The sequence below is a fragment of the Loxodonta africana genome, unplaced genomic scaffold (assembly GCF_030014295.1).
Source record: "Loxodonta africana isolate mLoxAfr1 unplaced genomic scaffold, mLoxAfr1.hap2 scaffold_69, whole genome shotgun sequence".
NCBI lineage: Eukaryota > Metazoa > Chordata > Mammalia > Proboscidea > Elephantidae > Loxodonta > Loxodonta africana.
The window spans coordinates 561,472-576,745 of NW_026975421.1; the positions used below are offsets into that span (position 1 = coordinate 561,472).

Below are 15,274 nucleotides of genomic sequence, written 5' to 3' on the forward strand. Positions count from 1 at the left end.
GGGATTGGGCAGAGCCTCCTTGACCATCACTTGCCCCAAGAGGCTCTGGAGGCTGCTTCATGTTATAAGTCAAAGGCCCTTCCAGCCCAGTCGCATAAGAGCAGGGGAAGGCTTTTTCCATTGAAAGAAGAAATGGGCTCAGGAGCACCAGGTTTGAGGCCATTCAGCTTCTGTCAGCTTTGTGGCTTCGGACATCTTGGCCGCTGGTTGCCTTCACAACTGGGTCTTTATACCTCTCCACCTCTCTCTCCCTCCCAGTTTTCTCCCAGTACCATGGGCTGTGGCTTCTGCTAGTTTTAATGATTTCAATGTTTCAGTAGCTCCTCGCCCCACTCAGAGGAGGCAGATTTGCAGGGTGTGAGGGACAAACCCATAGTTCTGCTTAGGTTTCCTTCAACAGAAACACTCCTGAGGTGACAAGCTGTCCTGACTGATCCTGAGACCAAGACAGAGAAACTCAGTGAGGGGGTCATTGGCTTCTGGAAGTGTCAGCACTCTCAGAGACATGTCCTGGGGTCATGCCCAATTGCAGGAAAAATGAAGTGGCTCTGAACCTCGGTGTGTTGATCGTCCAGTACACAGGACCCGGAAGCCTCTGGAGGATTCTCAGTCTTAGTCTAACCCAGCACTGGGGAAATCCTCACAGGGTGGGAGCAGTGATATTCCTGGGTATCTTTATTCTAAAAATCTCAGAGCAGTTGATACAGTCTTGTGAGGTGGGAAAAGAGAAAGCTTGGGACCACAGGAGGGCGGCAAAAGAAGGAGGGTCCTATCACTCACTCCTTCTGGGATCTTGTTCAGGTTTTTTTGTTTTTTAATGCAACTTGGGCTCCAGGCAGGCACTTATTGCTAAAGTTGTATTTCTCTGTTTTAATTTATGATATCTAAGTCAAATCTGGAGTCTTGAGCTGATTTTGATAATTCGTCTTTAGTCTGTGCAGACAAGAGTCCACTCACACCCATGATGAGAGCAAAGGAAATAAATTCCCTAGCCTAGACCAGGGCGGGCTCTCTTGCTCCTCAAACTAAGAGTACCACACGTGGGGAGCTCTCCTAGGGCAGCGCAGGCGGTGAGTCCAGTCTGGGGCCCTGGGAAGGGGACAGGGTGGGTGCCAGGCAGTGTGGCCTCTGTGGCTTCACCTTCTCCTCCAGGAAGTGCATCTCGAAGGCCTCCACGTTCAGATCCTGACGCTAACCACAAGTTCTCACCCTTCTGTGTCCACTGTCTGGACCCAAGTCCCCATATGCCTCCTCTGCCCTCCTATCCCATCATATGCGCTGTGATCAGGCTCAGGTATGTACCCTGGGTCTCGCCCTCTATGGCCTTAGGGTCCCCGAGTTCTGTTGGGACCTGCCAGTCTGGCCAGTCTTAGGTGTGGGTGGGGATGGGTGGGCTGGGACTGTCACAAAAGGCTCCTGAAGCCAGCTCTTTCCTGCTCCCCGCCAGCTTGTGGTAGGGCTGCCCAGGACCCCGCACCTCTCCCGGGTGCCCCTCTCTGAGCATCCCTGCCGCCCCCTCCCCTAGTTCTTGAAGCGCCTTCTCTTGATGCACAGATGCAACTGAGCACCTCACCACACTGAACCCGGAGTCGGTTCTCAGCTAGATTAAAGATCTGAACCTGAAATGCACAACCTTAAAAGCACTAGAACCAATAACTCATTGTTGTCTAATCCATTCCGACTCATAGGGACCATAAAGGACAGAGTAGAACTGCCCTATAGGGTTCCCAGGGAGCGCCCGGTGGACTTGAACTGCCAACCTTTTAGTTAGCAGCTGTAGCTTTTAACCACTACTCCACCAGGTTTCCTAAAACTGCTAGATAGGTGGGAAATGAAAAAAGAAAAAAAAAGTAAATAAAAAAATTTTAAGAAAAAGAACAATTACGGAATATGTAAAAGAAAAAAAAATAAAACAAAAAAACAACTACAAAAAAAATCACATAATATGAGACTGTAACCTCACATTATGGACTCAAGGCTGGGTTGTATCTTTCTTTGCAAATAAGTCTTAGATTAGGGAATTGGTACCAGGAGTAGATACACACTCTCACTTCAGAAAAACGGAAAATCTGGGATTAATTGACCTGGATAAGGCGGAAAACAGTGATAACCACATAATATTTAAAGATGAAATCCTAACAGCCTAAAACATGCAGTGGAAAATTTTCTAAGTAAAGTAGCATCAGAAGAGGCCTTTAATCACTACACAAAATGGGTCAGTAGTTCAAAATCTCCCTACAAAGATGGAATCAACTCAATGGCCAACTGGTTTTGGGTTTGGTAGATCACTTTCAGGCAGGTTCCAGCAAACACGCAAAAAACAGATCATTTCAATCTTGTACACAGTCATTAAAGAAGAGAAAACTATGAGATGCTTCCCAACTTGTTCCCTAAGGCCACTTTAATATTGATACCAAATTAGAAAAGGAAGGTGTAAGAGGAGTTACAGGACAAGCACACTAAGCAACTGAGATGCAAAAACCTACATAAAATGCTGGCAAAGAAATCCAGCAAGGTATAAAGCGGGTAATACGCCATGATCAAAGGGGTTTATTTAAAGGATGCAAGCTTGAGTGAACATTAAAGGTTTAACAATTTAATTCACCACATGTGTAGGTTAAGGAAGAAAAGACATAGGTTCACCTCAAGAGACGGTGAAAAGGCAGTGATAAAATCCAACCACACTGAGACATAAGAACTCTGAGCAAACACGGAACAGAAAAGGAGTTCCCGAATGTGGAAAACTACAACTCGCATGATAGTTCCTGGTGAAATATGGGACATTCTCTTTAATATTCATTAGCAATAAGGATGCTTTCTCTCATTATTTCTATTAAATATTTAACCCTGGAGTACAAAAAGAAAACGTATAACTCTTATTATTCATAGATTATAGGAATGTCTCCACAGAAAAATTTAAAAACCATAGAAAATATTAGAATTAATATTAGTTAATCAAGTAAAAAATAAAGTTAATGTCTATGCAGCGGCATCAAGACAACTCTGTCACAGCTCTCAGTGAAAGCAGAGGACACTGACAGGGAAACAGCGGGATCCAGGTGGGCTAGACCACGGAGGGGAGAGCCCTATTTTACACTGGGCTGGATTTATAAGCACAGGTATGTGTGTTAGTTACCTAGTGCTGCCGTAGGGAAAAAAAAGATAACACAGTTGGGTGGCTTTAGAGAATAAAAATTTATTTTCTCGCAGTTCAGGAGGCTACCTGCCTCAGTTCAGGGTATGGCTCATGTCTACTCTAGCTTCTAGCAGCTTCCAGCCACCCTTTGTGTTCCTGGTCTCGTAGGTGCATCTGCTCCGTTGTCTGTCTTCCTCTCCTACTGAGTGTGTCTGTGTCTATTCTGCTGTTTTTATAACTCAGAAGGGACTAGGTTTAGGACCCACCCTACACTGGTATGGCCTCATTAATATAATTTTAAAATCCTCTATATCCAAATCAGGTCACATTTACGGGTACGGCGGTTAGGATTTCAACATACCTTTTGGGGTTATACAATTCAGTCCATAATAGTGCCCTCACCAGATATTCTGGACTGAGAATACTAGCATGAGCAGCTGAGAGTGGTTCTATTTTTTTCCCGCATTAGTTGGTTGTAACTTGTCTCAATGGCCACTCATATGAACTTTGGAGCAGCTTATTATGAAGACCCTGGCCAACCTTTCACACCCATGTCCATTGTGTGGAAAAACACACAGACTCCCATCACTGAAGCCTTGGGAAATTCATTGATAAGTGTGGAATGGAGTTGGGACCAGAATTGTTTCGTGGCCTTGATAACATGGCATAGCTGTTAGATATCCACATGGAGATGTCAGGTAATAATACTAACAGCTAACACTTACTGAGTACATGCGCTGGTGCCGGGATTCTTGTAAGGGCTTCTCCTTTCCTAAGATATTTGTTCTGCACGATAGCCCTATGAGGAATGTACCATTATAATGCACATTTTATACATGAAGAGGCCGATACAGAGATTTAAGCTGATATTTCACTATAAGTCTGCACCCAGGAGGAGCTGAAATGGCTGGAGGTGTAAATCTCACGTCCTCAGCTACAGACCAATGGCTGTGGACACACTGAGGCATTCCAGACAGAGGGTGTCAATAGAGAGAGAGGACTAAACACTGAGCCCTAGGGCACCCTGACGCCTACAAGCTGGCCAGGTGAACCACAGCCAACAAAGCTCTCTGAAGGTCAGTGTGGTTCCTGGAAGGTGGTCTGTCCTTTCTCTAGGCCGAATTTCCCCACTGCCCCTCCCACCTGCACTGCCTTGTCCGCTTCATAATAGCAGGGACAGTGTGTAACTTTCACCACTGCCCAAGATCCCAAGGTTACAATAACATTGGTATGGAAAGCAGAATGATGGAGTCAGGAAGCCTGGTGGTCATATGCAGCCAGTTGGAAACAGAAAAGAGCAAATAAACAAGGGGAGAAGACCATGAGTCAGAGGAGAGGGAGAAATGAATATTTCCTGAGTGCTAAGTAAGGCTGGGCGTCTGCTAGAGGCATGTAGCTCCTCATTTAAACTTCAGAGGGACACAATGGGTGGAATAGTCATTGCTGTCCACTTTCATCATGCAAACGTTTTATTTCCTTTGATTTTAACAGTAACTTCTTATAAAAACAAATGAGAAAATAGAGAAGAGTATAATAAAAGAATACATCTCATCAATTCAGTACTATCATTTTGCCTCAGCAGCTATACATTTTTGTTGTTGATGTAAATATAACACAAACCTTTGCCAAGTGAACGAGTTGTACAGGTGTACACACTATTGAAAGGAATTAATCGGTTGTGCAACCCTACCCTTAATCAGTGTGATTTTTCAATCATTGTAAACAGAAACTCAGTTTCCATATGCAATAACACCCCTTTATTCCCTCCCTCCTGCCCCTGGGAACCCTTATAAACTTTCGTCTCTATACATTTGCCTGTTTTTGTAAAAGGCATGCTTTTTAATTTGAAAGATGATGACAAGCTACAAGGGTGAATTCATGTGGAAGCAGAAGTTATTTGCAATACATACATCCTACTACAAACTTGGTTCTAGAATATACAAAGGATGATTCATAAAGAAAAAAAAAAAAGAATTCAATAGAAAGCCAAGTAAATACTTGAACGCTCTATAAAAGATTTCTGTATGGCCAGCATACATACGGAAAGGGACTACATCAGTTATCAGAGGAATTCTAATAAAAACTCACAATGTGATCTTAACCCTGCACACCAGAATGGCTAAAATAAAAAAAAAAATGGAAACACCAACTATTTGGTAGAACATGGAGCAACTGGAATTCTATTCTACTGCTAGTGAAAGTGTAATTTGGTACAACCACTTTAAAAATGCTTTGGCCATATCTACTAAAGCTGTGAACATCCATATATTCTATGACCAAGCAATTCTACTTCTAGATACATACCCAATAGAAATGGGTACATATGTTCACCAGAACACATAAGTCTAACTATTTCCTAGGGAATGAACACCCTCCTTCTGAATGCCTAACTTTTGTTTTTAAGGGTTCTTTGGATGAAGGTTTACTGAGCAAAGTAGCTTCTCATTAAACAGTTAGGACATATATTGTTTTACGACATTGTTTACCAACTTCAAGATATGTCAATACCCTCTCTTCTTAAACTTGGGTTCCCTATTACCAGCTTTCCTGTCCTCTCCTGCCTTCTAGTCCTTGTTCCTGGGCTGGTATGCCCCAGGAGTCTCATTTTGTTTTATGGGACTGTCTAATCTTTGGTTAAGGGTGAACCTCAGGAGTGACTTCATTATTGAGCTAAAAAAGGATGTCTGGGGGTCATATTCTCAGGGTTTCTCCAGTCTCTGTCAAGCTAGCAATTCTGGTTTTTTTTTTTTTTTTGAATTAGGATTTTGTTCTACATTTTTCTCCAGTCCTGTCCTGAATGCCTCACTTAAAAAGCATTATTCTCATCTGTTCTAAGGTGATGTTCACATATAATGATAAGCTTATAAAGAAAAGTCTAGAGCTTTCTGTGAAATGCAGCAGCAAATCTCTAGAGGCTCATGTTCTTATAGCTTCTGTTCCCTCTGGAGCTACTGCTTCTGTCTGTCCTTCTGCTGGGCTGCACCACATGGAACCAGTTATAAAATTCAACTTCATCTTATAAATTCACAGGAGTCCTACTCACACAAAATTTTTATTGGCTATGAGAACAGGTGTGTAGAAAAGGTATCGAAGGGATTTCTATTCCAGCAAAGCAAAACCTTAAAATGAAATGGCTGGAAATGGCGGGCCTCCTTCTGTAAAAATGCTTTTCTACATGGAATATGGGAAAATGCAGTTAAGATATGGCTTATGCAAAAAGGCAAAAAGGAGTGCTTGCAGCAATTTGGTAATCATTTAGATCACCTGTAAAAATATTTTCATCCTTTTTCTCACAGCTTTCAGGAAACGAAATTCCAAAAGGATCACATATTCAAAAGTAAAATATGCCACCATAGAAATTTCAGAAGAAACTATGAGAGATTTTGTTTTGCTTTTTATTGGTAAAAGAGAAAGATTTTCTAAAAATCCCAAAGGTGTGAAGGTTAAAACTGGTAAGATACAGATATAGATGTTAGGCATATCAAAAACTATATGAAGAAAGCAAAAATACAGGTAAAAATCTGAAGAAAAATTCGTAGGCTAAGGATTTGAATTGACATTTCTCGAAAGAAGATAGAGAAATGGTCAATAATCACATGAAAAGAAGCTCAACCTCATTAGTCATTAGGGAAATGCGAATCAAAACCAAAACGCACTATTATTTCAAAACCACTAAGATGGCTCAAATCAATAGGATGGACAACACAAGTGGTGAGGATGTGGAGAAACTGGAACCCTCATACATTGCTGGTGGACATGTAACATGATCCAATCGCTTTGGAAAACAGTTAGGTACTTGCTCAGAAAGTTAAATATAGAGTTAGCATGCAACATAGCAATCCCACTCCTAGGTATGCATCCAGGACAACTGAAGCACGTTCACATAATAACTTACAAAAGAATTTTCATAGCAGAATTATTTATAAATAGCCAAAATGTGGAGAGAATCCCCAAGTCATGAACTGACAGATAAACTGTGGTATACTCGTAAAATGGAATATTACTCAGCCATTAAAAGGCATCAGGTACTAATACATGGCACAACATGGACAAACCTTGAGAACGTTATGCTACGTGAAAGAAGCCAAACAGAAATCACCGCATGGTGCATGATTCCATTTACATGAAATACCCAGAACAGACAAACCAACACAGACAGAAAGTAGATTAGCAGTTGGTACGTCTTGGAGGAAAGGAGTAATGAGATGACTACTAATATGTAGGGCGTTTATTTACAGGGTACTGAAAATATCCTGAAGCTAGACAGTGGTGATTGTTGCACAACTCTGTCCATATACTAGAAACCACAGAATTGTGCACATTATAAAAGGCAATGTTATGGCCGGTGAATTATATCTCAATAGAAATATTTGTGACTCCCGAAAGACTAACATTTCAATTAAATATATACAACCTATGAATCAGTAGGCGAAAAGAACCCATTTTACCATATCTCTCTCCAGCCAAAGTGAAGGGGGTACATTCTACTAATACATCTTATTTTTTTATCTCTTCATGAACAAGTTCTGTTTTCATTATACATAACTTTGAGTTATACGAGTCCTAGTCTCCATTTCCTTATGCCTGTTTTCACTATTGTAACTACATAAACAGAGCACTTCCATGGTTTTTATAAAAACCCACCCACTCATTCAATCAGACATATCATTTTTGGAAGCTTCTTAGGTGCCAGGAACCAGGATACTCTGACCAACACAGCAGAAAGGTCCTGCCTGCATGGGCCTTCTATTTTTGTGGAACAGTCAGATGATAAACCAGCCAAACAGTATGTAATGTTACCTAACATGAGGAGGGAGGCGTATAATTTTGGAGGTGTCCCAAGCTGTGTCTCTCGCCTCTGAACCCAGTGGAAAGTAAACACTTTGAAGGAACTGTGAGGTCAGTAAGTGTGAAAAAGACATTTCATTTCAGTTTCATTTGGTTGGTTTTACCTGCTATGCTGTCAACATTTTTTTAAACTCTATCCTGCAGCTGACATCAACCAACCCCCCAAAAAGCAAAAACAAAACCCGATGCCATGCAGTCGATTCCGACTCACAGTGACCCTGTAGGACACAGTAGGGTCTCCAAGGAGTTCCTCCTCTTAGGACACAAATAATTCCTGCTTATGAGAATCTGAAAGTTGTTCACTGTGGATGTGTGAGGGACTCAGTAACACTTGCAGAGAGTCCATGTGGGTGTGGTGCTCAAGTGTGAGCACTGGGGGGAATGGACCCCATGTGCACTTTGCATCCTTCTGGAGATTATGACACAACAAACATTCCCTCTTCATTGCCCTGCATCTTGTAAGAGAACAGAGGGAATTGTTAGGCAGAACCATTTGAAAATGCATGGCAAGAAATTTTATTGAAACATTAAATTCAAAATAAAATCTTCCTATGTTTTTCAACCTTCCCTACCTCATTTCAAGAGGTAATTGGACACACAGTTAAAGCCCTGAAACTTCGAGACTCTGAAGAGTCTGTTGTAAGAGTCTCAGCTCATTGGAGTAATCACACTGAGTGAACTGGAACCCAGGGGAAGAGTGGGAGTCAGACAGCAGAGACCTACACATTGGGAAGGGGTGAGGCCTGCTTCTTGATAATGCCCTGGGGTAGGTGGCAGCACTTCAAAGGGTAATACAGGCACACAAGTAGACAAACCACGTTACGGTGTTCCCAGCCCTGCCAAGGTTCTCATGCTCCATCTGAGAATGGAAGCAGCAGAGACAATGCTTCTAGAGAGATCACCCACATAGGCTGAGGCGATGGGTGTGTTAAAGATCTCCAAACCTTGGTCCTTCTTTAGACCCCGGGGTACCTAGAAAATAAACCAACACCAAATATACCCCTACAAAGAAGTAAGGTTAAAATTTTACCCCAATTTTGTAAGCCGAGAGCTCTGAGTTGGAATTCAGTTTATTTAAAGAAATATCAAGTTTTCTTGCACACATGAATTTGTGCTGATTCACTTACAATTCATATTATTCATTTATCCATGAAGTCAGCAAACATTTACAGTATAACAGCTATATGTGAGACCCTATGGCAGTTGCTCTTGATGATGAAATGACTCAGAGAATTTCCCTCAATGCCTGGTGAGAGAAACAGCCAAGTTAACAGTTGTATCGGTCATGTATTGCTGTGTTACAAATGACCCCAAATTGTCGTGTCTTAAAAGAGCGACAATTTACCAGCTCACAATTTTTCAAGTTGTCAGTTTGGAGCTCTTCTGATCTGGGCCAGCCTCAGTGGCTCACAACACGGCTTCCTCATGTGTCTACAATTTGCTTCCAGGTAGCTGGGAGCCAGTTCATAACATCAAGTCAGTGAAACCGCTAGATCCTCCCTCCATTGGTCTTCCATCATCTAGCAGGCTGGCCTGAGGATGTTCCCATGAGTTCTTATGGTTTAAGAGCAACAAAAGGGAAGTCTCAATGTAAAGTCTTCCAACTCTCTCATTTTATCAGGTTTTCTACCATCCCAATGTCCAAAACAATAACGTCAGCCCCAACTGAGGGATGGAGAAAGACTCCTACTGCTAATGAAAGGCGCTCCAGAGTCTCATAGAAGGCATGGGCACAGAGAGAGGATAAATGTGTAGACATTTCTTACATCAACCACAAAAAGTAAATGCAATTGTGTTTTATGCTGTGGTAAAGGGTTTTGCAGGTACAATGGAGTAGGGAGCAAGAAGTGAACAAATCTACCAGGAGGATATTTAGGGAAGTGATGTCTGAACCAAGTTGAGAATATGATTGGATAGTTAAGGCGTGAAAAAAGGCCCGGGTCCAGGAAGCCCCATGTCTTCTCCAGAGAGAAGTCTGAGGAGACAGGCTGAAGCCACTGAGGCATCTGAAACATTTGTGACCAGATGCAGATCATCTTTTGTTCTACTGTTTTCCAACCACTCGTCCCTATTTATAGTTTGGAGTCATACAAGAGTAGACCCTAGCATTTCCCTGTTGAAACTTTTATTTTCCTCTGAGAAGTCATCACCACCCCAACGTTCTTCATTGCTTCCTCAAATGCTGTCTCCATTTACCAGCTCCTTTTCTAAATGGGCTCCAGAGTGAAAGCAGAGCCTGGAAGATGCACAGGTCATGGACTTTTCCCAAGTCAACTCCTAAACCTCCCATTCTGGCTGACCACAAATTCCTGAGTCTTAGCATTTTATGGTGAGCTCAGAAGCCCAATCTGTTCCAATGGGGTCAGTTCTCTTAACCACCATGCTTCACCAGAGAGTAGGCCATCAGATGTGATGGGAGAGAAAATCTAGTCACGGGGAAGAGCCTGTGTGAAGCCTCAGAGGCTAAGGAGACCTGAGAGGTGTTCAGAGCGGACATTGTATGACCAGGGCCGGAGAGACATGATTCCAAGAGAGTCAAATGAGAAGTTTTGGACAAATCAACTCCTGGTCACACTGTAACGATTCCCTGTACTCTCTCTCTCCCCACCAAGGGATAGTAACGAATGGAGTGCAGAGAAAAGTTGCAATTCCTTTTTTATATCTAAGCCCCCTTTTCCCAGTCTGGGACTGGCAGTATTCAAGCTCCTACTTGAACTGTTTCATATTTTTCTTTTTGCTGTGTTTCTATTTAAAGTGGGCCCATGGAACTGAGCAATGTCAGGAATGATGTCACACAGGGTTATGGAAGCCATGCCGTTCATGCTGATCTCACCTACTCTTTTGGAGAGGGTGTCGATCTGAGATCCTGTGGGAGAGCACCTGGAACTACTCTATCACAGAAATTCTGGACTAAACCGGGGTCCCCAAGTCATCAAACGGTCATGCATCATGAAGAACTGGGAAAAGGGATAAAGATCCTTCAGAACATCATTATGATTGGACATCTTCACCCAGAGAGGATGAAACAGTGATACAGAAGGAAGAGGCCTTTCTCTAAGACTCTAGATAAGGGTGAGAGGAAAAACTGTCCCAGATTGATGTGTGTTACGGAACAAAGGGTCTGGTTTCCACCAGAAAAGAGAGCCATGATAGGACAAGATGAAGGAATTGGGAACGGATAAGGTCATAAGGAGGAGCGCCCTGAGAAAGCATTTCCTGTCATTTGGCAGGCAATTAACCAAATTTTTATATCAATAAGAAATGTAGGAATAAGTGAGGGATCAAGCTACAGAATTCACTGGGAGTTCGAGAGCTTTCCAGGCACTCTGTTGTTTAGGCTCTGTACCTGGTGGAAAGGAAGGAAGCCAGTGGACAACTAGTGCAGAGAGTATACGATGGGGGAAAGGGTGGTTAGAGAGAAGCGTACTTTATTATATTTTCTAATGACATGATATTAATGTACTATGTGAAGAATTAAGAAAATATTTCAGGAGGTTCTGGGAGTGAGAAGTTGAAGGAGCCCAGAGCCCACATCATTGAGGGCAGAAGATGGCTTGCAGACTCCTCCCCTAGATTCAGGAACTCCCCTTCTCCTCCTATGTCTTCTCCCCACATCTCCCGAAGGGCCTAAAAAACCCTCACAGCAAAGAGAGCTAAAGGATAGAATTTTTTTACATTCCCACTTTTCTTAACCTGAATTTTGTCTAGGATCTTTAATTTGCCACTCCTTTCAGGGCAGTTTTGTTGCCCTCTTCACTACCATTATTTTTGCTACCCCCCACCACTACTCTAGTGCTGCCCTCCACTGGCCCTATTTCCTTTTGCTTCCTAGGTTTCTAACTGGCCTCTAAAACCCTCTTGAGAGATCCCCTGCTGCAGCTTCTGTCACGGAGCTTGCACTCCACTCCCAAGATGCTTTCATATCTTTCTTCCTTAACTCGCCAATCCTACCTTCATACTCAGAAAAATACAGACCCTTATGTTGACATATACAACCCACCCACACACACAGTTGATGTGATTGTGTCTTGGCTACTGAGATTTGTACCATCGGACTTTCAAATATGGACATCTCTTTCTGCCTCACACTGAAAGAGTATTTCTCATAATGACATGGTGAGAGCTTTCTGTTCAGGGAAAGGCAATCTTAAAGGAGAAGCTTTAAATTATACATAAATATACAAATTTTGCTCTAAGTATAATTCCTTGAATAACAGGTCTTCCCTTAATGGCCACATAAACCAGAGACGCCATCAGCCTGAAACCAGAAGAACTAGGTGGTGCGCAGCTACAGTCAATAACTGCACTGACAGAGGATACTTGCAAGTTATAAAAATGATGGTACCCTCAAATACAGCCCTTATACTGAAAGAAAAGACCAATATGAATGTCAGAGATACTCTGAAACTTGCTCTTGAACGTAAAGTAGCTAAAGGAAATGAAAGAAATGATGAAGTAGAAGAGCTGAAGAGAAGATTTACAAAGGGCGGCTCGAGAAGACAAAGTATGATAATGACATGCGCAAAGACTTGGGGTTAGAAAAACAAAAGGGAAGAACATGCTTGGCATCTCTCAAGCTAAAGGAACTGAAGAAAAAATCCAAGCCTCGAGATGCAATAGTGAAGGATTGTACGGGCAAAATATTGAACAACACAGGAAGCATCAAAATAAGATGGAAAGAATACACAGGGTCACTGCACAGACACACACACACACAAAAGCATGGGTCGATGTTCAACCATTTCAGGAGGTAGCATGTCATCAAGAACTGATGGTATTGAAGGAAGAAGTCCAAGCTTGACTGAAGGCATTGGCAAAAAACAAGACTCCAAGAACTGACAGGTACCAGTTGAGATGTTTCAACAAACAGATGCAGCACTGGAGGTGCTCAATCGTCTATGCCGAATAATTTAGCCAACCGATTGGAAGAGATCCATGTTTGTGCACATTCCAAAGAAAGTGATTCAACAAAATTAAGAAACTATCAAACAATATCATTAATATCAAAACCCAGTAATATTTTGCTGAAGATCATTAAAAAGAAGTTGCAGTCAATTGGCAAAATAATTCTATTATGAAATCATTCTGCATCCCACTTTGAAATGTGGCGTCTGGGGACTTAAATGCTAACAAGCGGCCATCTAAGATGCAGCAATTGGTCTCAACCCACCTGGAGCAAAGGAAAATGAAGAACACCAAGGCCACACGACAACTAAGAGCCCAAGAGACAGAAAGGGCCACATGAACCAGAGACCTACATCATCCTGAGACCAGAAGAACTAGTTGCTGCCCGGCCACAATCGATGACTGCCCTGACAGGGAGCACAGCAGAGGACCCCTGAGGGAGCAGGAGATCAGTGGGATACAGACCCCAAATTCTCATAAAAAGACCAAACTTAATGGTCTGACTGAGACTGGAGGAATCCCGGTGGCCATGCTCCCCAGACCTTCTGTTGACACAGGACAGGAACCATCCCTGAAGACAACTCATCAGAAATGAAAGGGACTGGTCAGTGGGTGGGAGAGAGACGCTGATGAAGAGTGAGCTAATTATATCAGGTGGACACTTGAGATTGTGTTGGAAACTCTTGTCTGGAGGGGGGATGGGAGGATAGAGAGAGAGGGAAGCAGGCAAAAATTGTCAAGAAAGGAGAGACTGAAAGGGCTGACTCAAGAGGGGGAGAGCAAGTGGGAGTAGGGAGATGTATGTAAACTTATATGTGACAGACTGATTGGATTTGTAAACGTTCACTTGAAGCTTAATAAAAGTTATTAAAAAAAAAAAAAGAAGTTGCAACAGAAATTCAAGTCAGATTCAGAAGAGGGTATGGAATGAGGAATATCATTGCTGATGTCTGATGGATCTGGGCTGAAAGCAGAGAATACCAGAATACCAGAAAGATGTTTCCATGTGTTTTATTGACTATGAAATGGCATTATACTGTGTGAATCATAACAAATTATGGGTAACTCTTCAAAGAATGGAAATTCTAGAACACTTAAGTTTGCTCATTTGAAACCTGTACATAGACCACGAGGCAGTTTTTCAGAGAGAACAAGGGGCACTATGTGGTTTAAGATCAGGAATAGTTTGTGTCAGGGTTCTATCCTTTCATTGCATTTATTCAATCTGTATGCTGAGCAAATAATCCAAAAAGCTGCACTCTATGAAGAAGAACGTGGCATTAGGCTTAGAGGAAGATTCATTAACAACCTACGATATGCAGATAACACAAACTTGGTGAAAGTGAAGAGGACCTGAAGCACTTAGTGGTGAATATCAAAGACTACAACCTTCAGTATGGGTTGCACCTCAACATAAAGAAAACAAAAATCTTCACAACTGGACCAATAAGCAACATCATGATAAACAGAGAAAAGATTGAAGTTATCAAGGATCTCATTTTATTTGGTTCCCCAGTCCACGCTCATGGAAGCAGCAATCAAGGAATCAAATGATATATTGCAAATCTGCTGCAAAAGAACTCTTTAAGCTGGTGACAAGCACAGATGTCACTCGGAAGGCTAAGGTGTGCCTGACACAAGCCATGACATTTTCAAACGCCTCATACGCATGTGAAAGCTGGACAATGAATAAGGGAAACCGAAGAAGAAATGCTGCCTTTGAATTATGGTGTTGGTGAACAATATTGAATATACCACAGACTGCAAGAAGAACAAACAAATCTGTCTTGGAAGAAGTACAGCCAGAATATTCCTTACAAGCACAGATGGTGAGTGTTTGTCTCACATACTTTGGACATGTTATCAGCGGTGACCAGGCCCTGGAGAAGGACATTATGCTTGATAAAGTAGAAAGTGCAAAAGAGGAAGACCCTCAGTGAGATGGATTGACACAGTGGCTGCAACAATGGGCTCTAGCATAATAACAAGTGTGAGAATGGCACAAGACTGGCTAGTGTTTTGTTCTGCTGTATATAGGGTCACGATAAATTAGAACTGACCTGATGACACCTAACAACAACAATACCCTGTTCGGCTCACTGCCTGTCTCTTAGTTTGCTGTACTGTGGTGGTTTGGATGTTGCTATGATGCTGGAAGCTAGGCCACCAGTATTTTAAATACCAACAGGGTTATCCATGGTGGACAGGTTTCAGTGGAGCTTCAAGACTAAGACACACTAGGAAGAAAGACCTGGAGATTTACTTCTGAAAATTAGCCAATTAAACCCTTACAGATCACAAGAGAATACTGTCCAATTCACTTGCTTTGGACATGTCATCAGGACAGATTAATCAGTCCTAGAGGAGAATATCGTGGTTGGTGAA

General features: G+C 42.3%; 1 protein-coding gene across 5 annotated transcripts in view; it reads right to left on the reverse strand.

Annotated features, from left to right (window-relative positions):
- LOC135230009 (protein FAM170B-like) overlaps nucleotides 1–15,274 on the reverse strand; it is a 304,835-nt gene that overhangs the window by 109,511 nt on the left and 180,050 nt on the right. The gene's annotated exons all lie outside the window — the stretch shown is intronic.